Raw genomic sequence first — 14557 nt, forward strand, 5'->3', positions numbered from 1 at the left:
GTATCAATATGTGTAAACCGTATATCACAGTATCAATATGTGTAAACCGTATATCACAGTATCAATATCTGTAAACCGTATATCACAGTATCAATATGTAAACTGTATATCACAGTATCAATATGTGTAAACCGTATATCACAGTATTAATCTCTGTAAACCGTATATCACAGTATTAATCTCTGTAAACCGTATATCACAGTATCAATATGTGTAAACCGTATATCACAGTATCAATATGTGTAAACTGTATATCACAGTATCAATATCTGTAAACCGTATATCACAGTATCAATCTCTGTAAACCATATATCACAGTATCAATCTGTGTAAACCGTATATCACAGTATTAATATGTGTAAACCGTATATCACGATATCAATATGTGTAAACTGTATATCACAGTATCAATATGTGTAAACCGTATATCACAGTATCAATATGTGTAAACCGTATATCACAGTATTAAACTATGTAAACCGTATATCACAGTATCAATCTCTGTAAACCGTATATCACAGTATCAATAAATCTGTAAACCGTATATCACAGTATATCATAGTATCAATATGTAAACCGTATATCACAGTATTAATATGTGTAAACTGTATATCACAGTATCAATCTCTGTAAACCGTATATCACAGTATCAATATGTGTAAACCGTATATCACAGTATCAATATGTGTAAACCGTATATCACAGTATTAATATGTGTAAACTGTATATCACAGCATTAATATCTGTAAACCGTATATCACAGTATCAATATGTGTAAACCGTATATCACAGTATCAATCTGTGTAAACCGTATATCACAGTATCAATATGTGTAAACCGTATATCACAGTATCAATATCTGTAAACCGTATATCACAGTATCAATATGTGTAAACCGTATATCACAGTATATATGTGTAAACAGTATCAATCATCAGTATTAATGTAAACCGTATATCACAGTATCAATATGTGTAAACCGTATATCACAGTATCAATATGTGTAAACCGTATATCACAGTATCAATCTCTGTAAACCGTATATCACAGTATCAATATGTGTAAACCGTATATCACAGTATCAATATGTGTAAACCGTATATCACAGTATCAATATGTGTAAACCGTATATCACAGTATCAATATGTGTAAACTGTATATCACAGTATCAATATCTGTAAACCGTATATCACAGCATCAATCGGTGTAAACTATATATCGCAGTATCAATATGTGTAATGTAAACCGTATATCACAGTTGAAATCAAAGTAAACCGTATATCACAGTATCAATCTCTGTAAACCGTGAATCACAGTATCAATCTGTGTAAACCGTATATCACAGTATCAATATGTGTAAACTGTATATCACAGCATTAATCTTTGTAAACCGTATATCACAGTATCAATATGTGTAAACCGTATATCACAGTATTAATTATCTGTAAACCGTATATCACAGTATCAATATGTAAACCGTATATCACAGTATCAATATGTGTAAACCGTATATCACAGTATCAGTATGTGTAAACCGTATATCACAGTATCGATATGTGTAAATCGTATATCACAGTATCATTCTCTGTAAACCGTATATCATAGTATCAATCTCTGTAAACCGTATATCACAGTATGAATATGTGTAAACCGTATATCACAGTATCAATATGTAAACTGTATATCACAGTATCAATATGTGTAAACTGTATATCACAGTATCAATATTTGTAAACCGTATATCACAGTATTAATCTCTGTAAACCGTATATCACAGTATCAATATGTGTAAACTGTATATCACAGTATCAATTTCTGTAAACCGTATATCACAGTATCAAAATGTGTAAACCGTATATCACAGTATCAATATGTGTAAACCGTATATCACAGTATTAATATGTGTAAACCGTATATCACAGTATCAATATGTGTAAACCGTATATCACAGCATTATCACCAGGTATCTTCTGTAAACCGTATATCACAGTATCAATCTCTGTAAACCGTATATCACAGTATCAATATGTGTAAACCGTATATCACAGTATTAAACTATGTAAACCGTATATCACAGTATCAATCTCTGTAAACCGTATATCACAGTATCAATATGTGTAAACCGTATATCACAGTATCAATATGTGTAAACCGTATATCACAGTATTAATATGTGTAAACCGTATATCACAGTATTAATATGTGTAAACTGTATATCACAGTATCAATATGTGTAAACCGTATATCACAGTATTAATATGTGTAAACCGTATATCACAGTATCAATATCTGTAAACCGTATATCACAGTATTAATATGTGTAAACTGTATATCACAGTATCAATCTCTGTAAACCGTATATCACAGTATCAATATGTAAACCGTATATCACAGGCGTATCAATATGTGTAAACCTGTATATCGCAGTATCAATATGTGTAAACCGTATATCACAGTATTAATCTATGTAAACCGTATATCGCAGTATCAATCTCTGTAAACCGTATATCACAGTATCAATATGTGTAAACCGTATATCACAGTATCAATATGTAAACCGTATATCACAGTATTAATATGTGTAAACTGTATATCACAGTATCAATCTCTGTAAACCGTATATCACAGTATCAATATGTAAACCGTATATCACAGTATTAATATGTGTAAACTGTATATCACAGCATTAATATCTGTAAACCGTATATCACAGTATTAATATGTGTAAAACTGTATATCACAGTATCAATATGTGTAAACCGTATATCACAGTATCACTGTAAACCGTATCACAGCATCAATCTGTAAACCGTATATCACGATATCAATATGTGTAAACTGTATATCACGGTATCAATATGTGTAAACCGTATATCACAGTATCAACAGTATGTGTAAACCGTATATCACAGTATCGATATGTGTAAATCGTATATCACAGTATCAATATTGTGTAAACTGTATATCACAGTATTAATCTGTAAAACTGTATATCACAGTATCAATATGTGTAAACCGTATATCACAGTATTAATATGTGGAAACTGTATATCACAGTATCAATCTCTGTAAACCGTATATCACAGTATCATCTCTGTATGTGTACCGTATATCACGGTATCAATATGTAACCGTATATCACGGTATATGTGTAAACCGTATATCACAGTATTAATATGTGTAAACCGTATATCACAGTATCAATATGTAAACTGTAAAACAGTATCAACTCACATTATTAATATGTATAAACTGTATATCACAGTATCAATCTCTGTAAACCGTATATCACGTATCAATATGTAAAACCGTATATCACAGTTTCAATATGTAAACCGTATATCACAGTATTAATATGTGTAAACTGTATATCACAGTATCAATCTGTAAAACCGTATATCACAGCATCAATCTCTGTAAACCGTATATCACAGTATCAATATATTGTAAACTGTATATCACAGTATCAATATGTGTAATATCACAGTAATCGTATGTAAACCGTATATCACAGTATCAATATGTGTAAACCTGTATATCGCAGTATCAATATGTGTAAACCCTATATCGCAGTATCAATATGTGTAAACCGTATATCACGATATCAATATGTGTAAACTGTATATCACGGTATCAATATGTGTAAACTGTATATCACAGTATCAATATGTGTAAACCGTATATCCACAGTATCAATATGTGTAAACCCAGTATTAATCACAGTATCAATCTCTGTAAACCGTATATCACAGTATCAATATGTGTAAAGCGTATATCACAGTATCAATGTTATGTAAACCGTATATCGCAGTATCAAAATATGTAAATCGTATATCACAGTATCAATATGTGAAAACCGTACTTCACAGTTTCAATATGTGTAAACCGTATATCACAGTATCAATATGTGTAAACTGTATATCACAGTATTAATTCTGTAAACCGTATCTCCGGTATCAACACTGTAAACCGTATATCACAGTATCAATATGTGTAAACTGTATATCACAGTATCAATATCTGTGTAAACCGTATATCACAGTATCATCATGTGTAAACCGTATATCACAGTATCAATCTGTGTAAACCGTATATCACAGTATCAATATCTGTAAACCGTATATCACAGTATTAATATGTATGTAAAACCGTGTATATCACAGTATCAATCTCTGTAAACCGTATATCACAGTATCAATAATCTGTAAACCGTATATCACAGTATCAATATCTGTAAACCGTATATCACAGTATCAATCTCTGTAAACCGTATATCACAGTATCAATATGTGTAAACCGTATATCACAGTATTAATATATGTGTAAACCGTATATCACAGTATTAATCTGTGTAAACCGTATATCACAGTATCAATATGTGTAAACCGTATATCACAGTATCAATATGTGTAAACCGTATATCACAGTATCAATATGTGTAAACTGTATATCACAGATAAATATCTGTAAACCGTATATCACAGCATCAATATGTGTAAACTGTATATCACAGTATCAATCTCTGTAAACCGTATATCACAGTATCAATATGTGTAAACCGTATATATCATTCTCTGTAAACCGTATATCACGGTATCAGTGTGTAAACTGTATATCACAGTATCAATCAATCTGTAAACCGTATATCACAGTATCAATATGTGTAAACAGTATCAATCTCTGTAAATCCGTATATCACAAACCGTATATCACAGTATTATTGTAAACTGTATATCACAGTATCAATCTATGTAAATCGTATATCACAGTATCAATATGTGTAAAACCGTATATCACAGTATTAATCTCTGTAAACCGTATATCACAGTATTAATATGTGTAAACCGTATATCACAGTATCGATCCACTGCCAATCGTATATCACGGCATCAATCTTGTAATCTGTATAACCGTATATAAGGTGGCAAACTGTATACGGAATATAAATGTAATCTGTCAACCGTATATCACAGTATCAATTTCTGTAAACCGTATATCGCAGTATCAATGTGTAAAACTGTATATCGCGGTATCAATATGTGTAAACCGTATATCACAGCATCAATCTGTGTAAACCGTATATCACAGTATCAAATATGTAAACTGTATATCAAGCAGTATTAATCTCTGTAAAACTATATCTCTGCATGTATCAATCTTTGTAAAACCGTATATCACAGTATATCAATATGTGTGTAAAATGTATATCACAGTATCGTATGTATCTGTAAACCGTATATCACAGTATCAATATGTGTAAACTGTATATCAAAAGTATCATCATGTGTAAACCGTATATCACAGTATCAATATGTAAACCGTATATCACAGTATCAATATGTGTAAACTGTATATCACAGTATTAATCTCTGTAAACCGTATATCACAGTATCAATATCTGTAAACCGTATACCACAGTATATCACCGTAGTATCAATATGTGTAAACCGTATATCACAGTATCAATCTCTGTAAACCGTATATCACATCGATATCAATATGTGTAAACCCTATATCGCAGTATCAATGTGTGTAAACCGTATATCGCAGTATCAGTAATGTGTAAACCGTATATCACGGTATCAATATGTGTAAAACTGTATATCACAGTATTAATATATGTAAACCGTATATCACGGTATCAATCTGTAATGTGTAAATCACTGTATATCACTGCATAATCCGTGTATCACAGTATCGGTATTTGTAAACCGTATATCACAGTATCAGTAATGTAAACCGTATATCACAGTATCAATCTTCTGTAAACCGTATATCACAGTATCAATATCTGTAAACCGTATATCACAGTATCAAGTATGTGTAAAGCTGTATATCACAGTATTAATCTATGTAAACCGTATATCACGAGTATCAATCTATGTAAAACCGTATATCACAAGTATCAATATCTGTAAACCGTATATCACAGTATTAATATGTGTAAACCGTATATCACAGTATCAATCTCTGTAAACAAACATATCACAGCATCAGTCTCTGTAAACCGTATATCACAGTATCAATCATGTGTAAACCGTATATCACAGTATAAATATGTGTAAACCGTATATCACGGTATCAATATCTGTAAACCGTATATCACAGTATCAATATCTGTAAACCGTATATCACAGTATCAATCTCTGTAAACCGTATATCACAGTATCATTCTCTGTAAACCGTATATGTAGCCAAGCATATCACAGTATTAATATGTAAACCGTATATCACAGTATCAATATGTGTAAACCGTATATCACAGTATCAAAAATATGTAAACTGTATCACACAGGTATCAATATGTGTAAACCGTATATCACAGTTATCTTTGTGTATATCAATATGTGTAAACTGTATATCACAGCATAATCTTTGTAAAACTGTATATCACAGATTAATTTCTGTAAAACCGTATATCACAGTATTAATTTCTGTAAACCGTATCAGTATGTAAACTGTATATCACAGTATTAATATGTGTAAACTGTATATCACAGTATCAATATGTGTAAACCGTATATCACGGTATCAATCTGTGTAAATCCGTATATCCCAGTATCAATATCTGTAAACCGTATATCACAGGTATCAATCCCTGTAAACCGGTATATCACAGTATCAATATGTGTGTAAACCGTATATCGCAGTATCAATATGTGTAAACTGTATATCGCAGTATTAATATGTTGTAAACCGTATATCACGATATCAATATCTGTAAACCGTATATCACGGTATCAATATGTGTAAACCGTATATCACAGTATCAGTATATAAACCGTATATCGCAGTTATCGGTATGTGTGAAACCGTATATCACAGTATCAATCAATATGTAAACCAAATATCATGGTATCAATGTCTGTAAACCGTATATCACAGTATCAACAATATGTGTAAACCGTATATCACCAGGTATCAATATGTGTAAACCGTATATCACGGTATCAATATGTAGTAAACCGTATATAGTATGTGTAAAACTGTATATCATAGTATCAATATGTGTAAAACCGTATATCACAGTATCAATATGTGTAGCAACCGTGTATATCACAGTATCAATCTTATGTAAACCGTATATCACAGTATCAATATGTGTAAACTGTATATCACAGTATCAATATCTGTAAACCGTATATCACAGGTATCAATCTCTGTAAACCGTATATATCACGGTATCAATATGTGTAAACTGTATATCACAGTATCAATATGGTGTAAACCGTATATCACAGTATTAATATGTAAACCGTATATCACGGTATCAATCTCTGTAAACCGTATATCACAGTTATATCAGTATGTTGCCAAACTGTATATCACGCAGTATTAATATTTGTAAACCGTATATATCACAGTATTAAACTATGTAAACCGTATATCACAGTATCAATCTCTGTAAACCGTATATCACAGTATCAATATGTGTAAACCGTATATCACAGTATCAATATGTGTAAACAAGTATATCACAGTATCAGTAATAATCTGTAAACCGTATATCACAGTATCAATAATGTGTAAACTGTATATCACAGTATCAATCTCTGTAAACCGTATATCACAGTATCAATATGTGGAAACCGTATATCAGTAAGTAAAACCGTATATCACGAGTATTAATATGTGTAAACTGTATATCACAGTATCAATCTCTGTAAACCGTATATCACAGTATCAATATGTGTAAACCGTATATCACAGTATCAATATCGTGTAAACCGTATATCACAGTATTAATATGTGTAAACCGTATCACAGTATCAATCTCTGTAAACCGTATATCACAGGTATCAATTTGTGTAAACCGTATATCACAGTATGAATAATATAAACTGTATATCGTAAAATCTCTGTATATCACAGTATCAATATGTGTAAACCGTATATCACAGTATTAATAATATGTGTAAACTGTATATCACAGTATCAATTTCTGTAAACCGTATATCACAGTATCAATCTCACCAGTAAACCGTATATCCCAGTATCAATATGTGTAAACCGTATATCACAGTATTCAATATGTGTAAAACTGTATATCACAGGTATTAATCTCTGTAAACCGTATATCACAGTATCAATATGTGCCAAACCGTATATCACAGTATCAATATGTGTAAACCGTATATCACAGTATCAATATGTAAAAGCCGTATATCACAGTAGGTAAAATTCTGTAAACCGTATATCACAGTATCAATATGTGTAAACCGTATATCACAGTATCAATATGTGTAAACCGTATATCACAGTATCAATATGTGTAAACCGTATATCACAGTATCATAAACTGTATATCTGTAGTATCGCAGTATCAATATGTGTAAACCGTATATCACAGTATCAATATGTGTAAACCGTATATCACAGTATCAGTATGTGTAAACCGTATATCACAGTATCATATTATGTAAACCGTATATCACGGTATCAATTTCTGTAAACCGTATATCACAGTATCAATATCTGTAAACCAAGTATATCACAGTATCAATAATCTTGTAAACTGTATATCACAGTATCAATCTCTGTAAACCGTATATCTCAGTATTAATATTTGTAAACTGTATATCATCACAGTATTAATATGTGTAAACCGTATATCACAGTATCAATCTCTGTAAACCGTATATCACAGTATCAATATGTGTAAACTGTATATCACAGTATCAATATGTGTAAACTGTATATCACAGTATTAATCTCTGTAAACCGTATATCACAGTATCAGTATGTGTAAACCTGTATATCACAGAGTATGTAATATATCACAGTATGTAAACCGTATATCACAGTATCAATATGTGTAAACCGTATATCACAGTATCAATATGTGTAAACCGTATATCACAGTATTAATCTCTGTAAACTGTATATCACAGCATTAATCTCTGTAAACCGTATATCACAGGTATCAATATTATGTAAACCGTATATCACAGTATTAATATGTAAACTGTATCACAGCATTAATCTCTGTAAACTGTATCATCACAGTATCAATATATTGGAAACCGTATATCGCGGTATTAATCTATGTAAACCGTATATCGCAGTAAGTATCAATATGTAAACCGTATATCACGGTATCAATCTCTGTAAACTGTATATCGCAGTATCAATATGTGTAAACCGTATATCACAGTATCAATATATTGTAAACTGTATATCACAGTATTAATTGCATAACCGTATCAGTATGTAAACTGTATATCATAGTATCAATATGTGTAAACCGTATATCACAGTATCAGTATGTGTCCAGCGTATATCACAGTATTAATCTGTGTAAACTGTATCACACGTGTATCAATCTCTGTAAACCGTATATCACAGTATCAATATTTGTAAACCGTATAGACACAGTATTAATATTTGTAAAATGTATATCGCTGGCATTAATCTCTGTAAAATGTATATCACAGCATTAATCTCTGTAAACCGTATATCACAGTATCAATATGTGTAAACCGTATATCACAGTATCAATATGTAAACCGTATATCACAGTATTAATATGTAAACCGTATATCACAGTATTAATATGTGTAAACCGTATATCACACAGATGTAAATCGTATTTCACAGTATCAATCTCTGTAAACCGTATATCACGAGTATCAATCTCTGTAAACCGTATATCACGGTATTAAGTATGTAACCAAGCTGTATATCACGGTATCAATCTCTGTAAACTGTATATCACGGTATCAATCTCTGTAAAACCGTATATCCCAGTATCAATATTTGTAAACCGTATATCACAGTATTAATATTTGTAAAACTGTATATCACAGTATTAATAATCTGTAAACCGTATATCACAGTATTAATATCTGTAAACCGTATATCGCAGTATCAATCTGTGTAAACCGTTATATCACAGTATCAATATGTGTAAACTGTATATCTCAGTATCAATCTCTGTAAAACCGTATATCACAAATATCAATATGTGTAAACTGTATATCGCAGTATCAATATGTGTAATGTAAACCGTATATCACAGTATCAATATGTGTGAAGCCGTATATCATTGTGCATCAATATGTGTAAACCGTATACCAGTATTATGTGTAAACCGTATATCACAGTATCAATCTCTGTAAACTGTATATCACAGCATCACTCCAAGTGTAAACCGTATATCAGTATCACTGTAAACCGTATATCACAGTATCAATATATAAAACGTGTATCACAGCATTAATCTCTGTAAACTGTATATCGCGGTATCAATCTCTGTAAACCGTATATCACAGTATCAATCTCTGTAAAGCCAAATATATCACAGTATCAATATGTAAACCGTATGTCACGAAACCAATATGTAAACCGTATGTCACGGTATTAATATGTGTAAAATGTATATCACAGCATTAATCTCTGTAAACCGTATATCACGGTATCAATAATGTGTAAACTGTATATCACAGCATCAAAATATGTGTAAACCGTATATCACAGTATCAATATGTGTAAACCGTATATCACAGTATTAATATGTGTAAACTGTATATCACAGCATTTATTTCTGGCAAATCGTATATCACAGTATGAATCTCTGTAAACCGTATATCACAGTATCAATGTATTGTAAACCGTATATCACAGTATCAGTATGTGTAAACTGTATATGCAGTATCAATATTGTGTAAACTGTATATCACAGTATCAATCTGTGTAAACCGTATATCACGGTATCAATCTCTGTAAACCGTATATCACGGTATCAATATTTGTAAACCGTATATCACGGTATCAATATGTGTAAACTGTATCACGTAGCATTAAAATCTGTAAACCGTATATCACAGTATCAATATGTGAAAAACTGTATATCACAGTATCAATCTGTGTAAACCGTATATCACAGTATCAATATATGTAAACCGTATATCACGGTATTGTATGTATTGTAAAACTGTATATCACAGTATCAAATAATCTGTGTAAACCGTATATCACGGTATCAATCAATATTGTAAAACTGTATATCATGAGTATCAGTATTATTGTAAACTGTATATCACAGGTATCAATATGTGTAAATTGTATATCACAGTATCAGTATGTGTAAACCGTATATCACGATGTATCAATATGTAAATCGTATATCACAGCATCATTCTCTGTAAAACCGTATATCATAGTAGTATTCAATCTCTGTAAACCGTATATCATCACAGTATGAATATTTGTAAACTGTATATCACGGTATCGTGTGTAAACCGTATATCACAGTATCCCATGTGTAAACCGTATATCACAATATTAATCTCTGTAAACCGTATATCACAGCATTAATCTCTGTAAACTGTATATCACGGTATCAATCTGTGTAAACCGTATATCACAGTATCGTATGTGTAAACCGTATATGTCACGATATCAAGTATTGTAAACTGTATATCACGGTATCAGTATGTTGTGAAAGTATCACAGTATCAATATTGTAAACTGTATATCACGGTATCAATCTCTGTATAACCGTATATCACAGTATCAATCTCTGTAAACCGTATATCACAATCAATATTTTGTAAACCGTATATCACAGTATCAATCACAGTATCAATATGTGTAAACCGTATATCACAGTATCAATATGTAAACCGTATATCACAGTATCAATATGTGTAAACCGTATATCACAGTATCAATATGTATATCACAGTATCAACCCGTATATCACAGTATCAATATGTAAACCGTATATCACAGTATAAACCGTATATCACAGTATATATCACAGTATCAATATCTGTAAACCGTATATCACAGTATCAATATGTAAACCGTATATCACAGTATATCAATATCAATGTAAACCGTATATCACAGTATCAATATATGTAAACCGTATATCACAGTATCAATATGTGTAAACCGTATATCACAGTATATAATATCAATGTAAACCGTATATCACAGTATCAATATGTGTAAACCGTATATCACAGTATCAATATGTGTAAACCGTATATCACAGTATCAATATGTGTAAACCGTATATCACAGTATATATCAATATCAATATGTAAACCGTATATCACAGTATCAATATGTGTAAACCGTATATCACAGTATCAATCTCTGTAAACCGTATATCACAGTATCAATATGTGTAAACCGTATATCACAGTATCAATATGTGTAAACCGTATATCACAGTATCAATATGTGTAAACTGTATATCACAGTATCAATCTCTGTAAACCGTATATCACAGTATCAATCTCTGTAAACCGTATATCACAGTATGAATATATTGTAAACCGTATATCACAGTAAACCGTATATCACAGTATCAATATATCACAGTAAAACGTATATCACAGTATCAATATGTGTAAACCGTATATCACAGTATCAAACCGTATATCACAGTATCAATATGTGTAAACCGTATATCACAGTATCAATATGTGTAAACCGTATATCACAGTATCAATATGTGTAAACCGTATATCACAGTATCAATATGTGTAAACCGTATATCACAGTATCAATATGTGTAAACCGTATATCACAGTATGAATATGTGAAAACCGTATATCACAGTATCAATAAAACCGTATATCACAGTATCAATATGTGTAAACCGTATATCACAGTATCAATATGTGTAAACCGTGTATCATAGCATCAATATCTGTAAACCGTATATCACAGTATCAATATGTGTAAACGGTATATCATAGTATCAATATGTGTAAACCGTATATCACAGTATCAGTATGTGTAAACCGTATATCACAGTATCGATATGTGTAAACCGTATATCACAGTATCAATATCAATCTGTAAACCGTATATCACAGTATCAATAAACCGTATATCACAGTAAACCGTATATCACAGTATCAATATGTGTAAACCGTATATCACAGTATCAATATGTGTAAACCGTATATCACAGTATCAATCTGTGTAAACCGTATATCACAGTATCAATATGTGTAAACCGTATATCACAGTATCAATATGTAAACCGTATATCACAGTATCAATAATGTGTAAACCGTATATCACAGTATCAATAAACCGTATATCACAGTATCAATATGTGTAAACCGTATATCACAGTATCAATATGTGTAAACCGTATATCACAGTATCAATATGTGTAAACCGTATATCACAGTAAACCGTATATCACAGTATCAATATGTGTAAACCGTATATCACAGTATCAATATGTGTAAACCGTATATCACAGTATCAATATATGTAAACCGTATATCACAGTATCAAAACCGTATATCACAGTATCAATATGTGTAAACCGTATATCACAGTATCAATATGTGTAAACCGTATATCACAGTATCAATATGTGTAAACCGTATATCACAGTATCAATATGTGTAAACCGTATATCACAGTATCAATCTCTGTAAACCGTATATCACAGTATCAATATGTGTAAACCGTATATCACAGTATCAATATGTGTAAACCGTATATCACAGTATCAATCTCTGTAAACCGTATATCACAGTATCAATATCTGTAAACCGTATATCACAGTATCAATATGTGTAAACCGTATATCACAGTATCAATATGTGTAAACCGTATATCACAGTATCAATATGTGTAAACCGTATATCACAGTATCAATATGTGTAAACCGTATATCACAGTATCAATATCAAACCGTATATCACAGTATCAATATGTGTAAACCGTATATCACAGTATCAATATGTGTAAACCGTATATCACAGTATCAATATGTGTAAACCGTATATCACAGTATCAATATGTGTAAACCGTATATCACAGTATCAATCTGTAAACCGTAAACCGTATATCACAGTATCAATATATCACAGTATCAATATGTGTAAACCGTATATCACAGTATCAATAGTGTGTAAACCGTATATCACAGTATCAATATGTGTAAACCGTATATCACAGTATCAATATGTGTAAACCGTATATCACAGTATCAATATGTGTAAACCGTATATCACAGTATCAAACCGTATATCACAGTATCAATATGTAAACCGTATATCACAGTATCAATATGTGTAAACCGTATATCACAGTATCAATATGTGTAAACCGTATATCACAGTATCAATAAACCGTATATCACAGTATCAATATGTGTAAACCGTATATCACAGTATCAATATGTGTAAACCGTATATCACAGTATCAATATGTGTAAACCGTATATCACAGTATCAATATGTGTAAACCGTATATCACAGTATCAATATGTGTAAACCGTATATCACAGTATCAATATGTGTAAACCGTATATCACAGTATCAATATGTGTAAACCGTATATCACAGTATCAATCTCTGTAAACCGTATATCACAGTATCAATATGTGTAAACCGTATATCACAGTATCAATATGTAAACCGTATATCACAGTATCAATATGTAAACCGTATATCACAGTATCAATATGTGTAAACCGTATATCACAGTATCAATCTCTGTAAACCGTATATCACAGTATCAATATGTGTAAACCGTATATCACAGTATCAATATGTGTAAACCGTATATCACAGTA

Source organism: Tachypleus tridentatus, chromosome 1 (genome assembly GCF_004210375.1).
Source record: "Tachypleus tridentatus isolate NWPU-2018 chromosome 1, ASM421037v1, whole genome shotgun sequence".
Taxonomy (NCBI): Eukaryota; Metazoa; Arthropoda; class Merostomata; order Xiphosura; family Limulidae; genus Tachypleus; species Tachypleus tridentatus.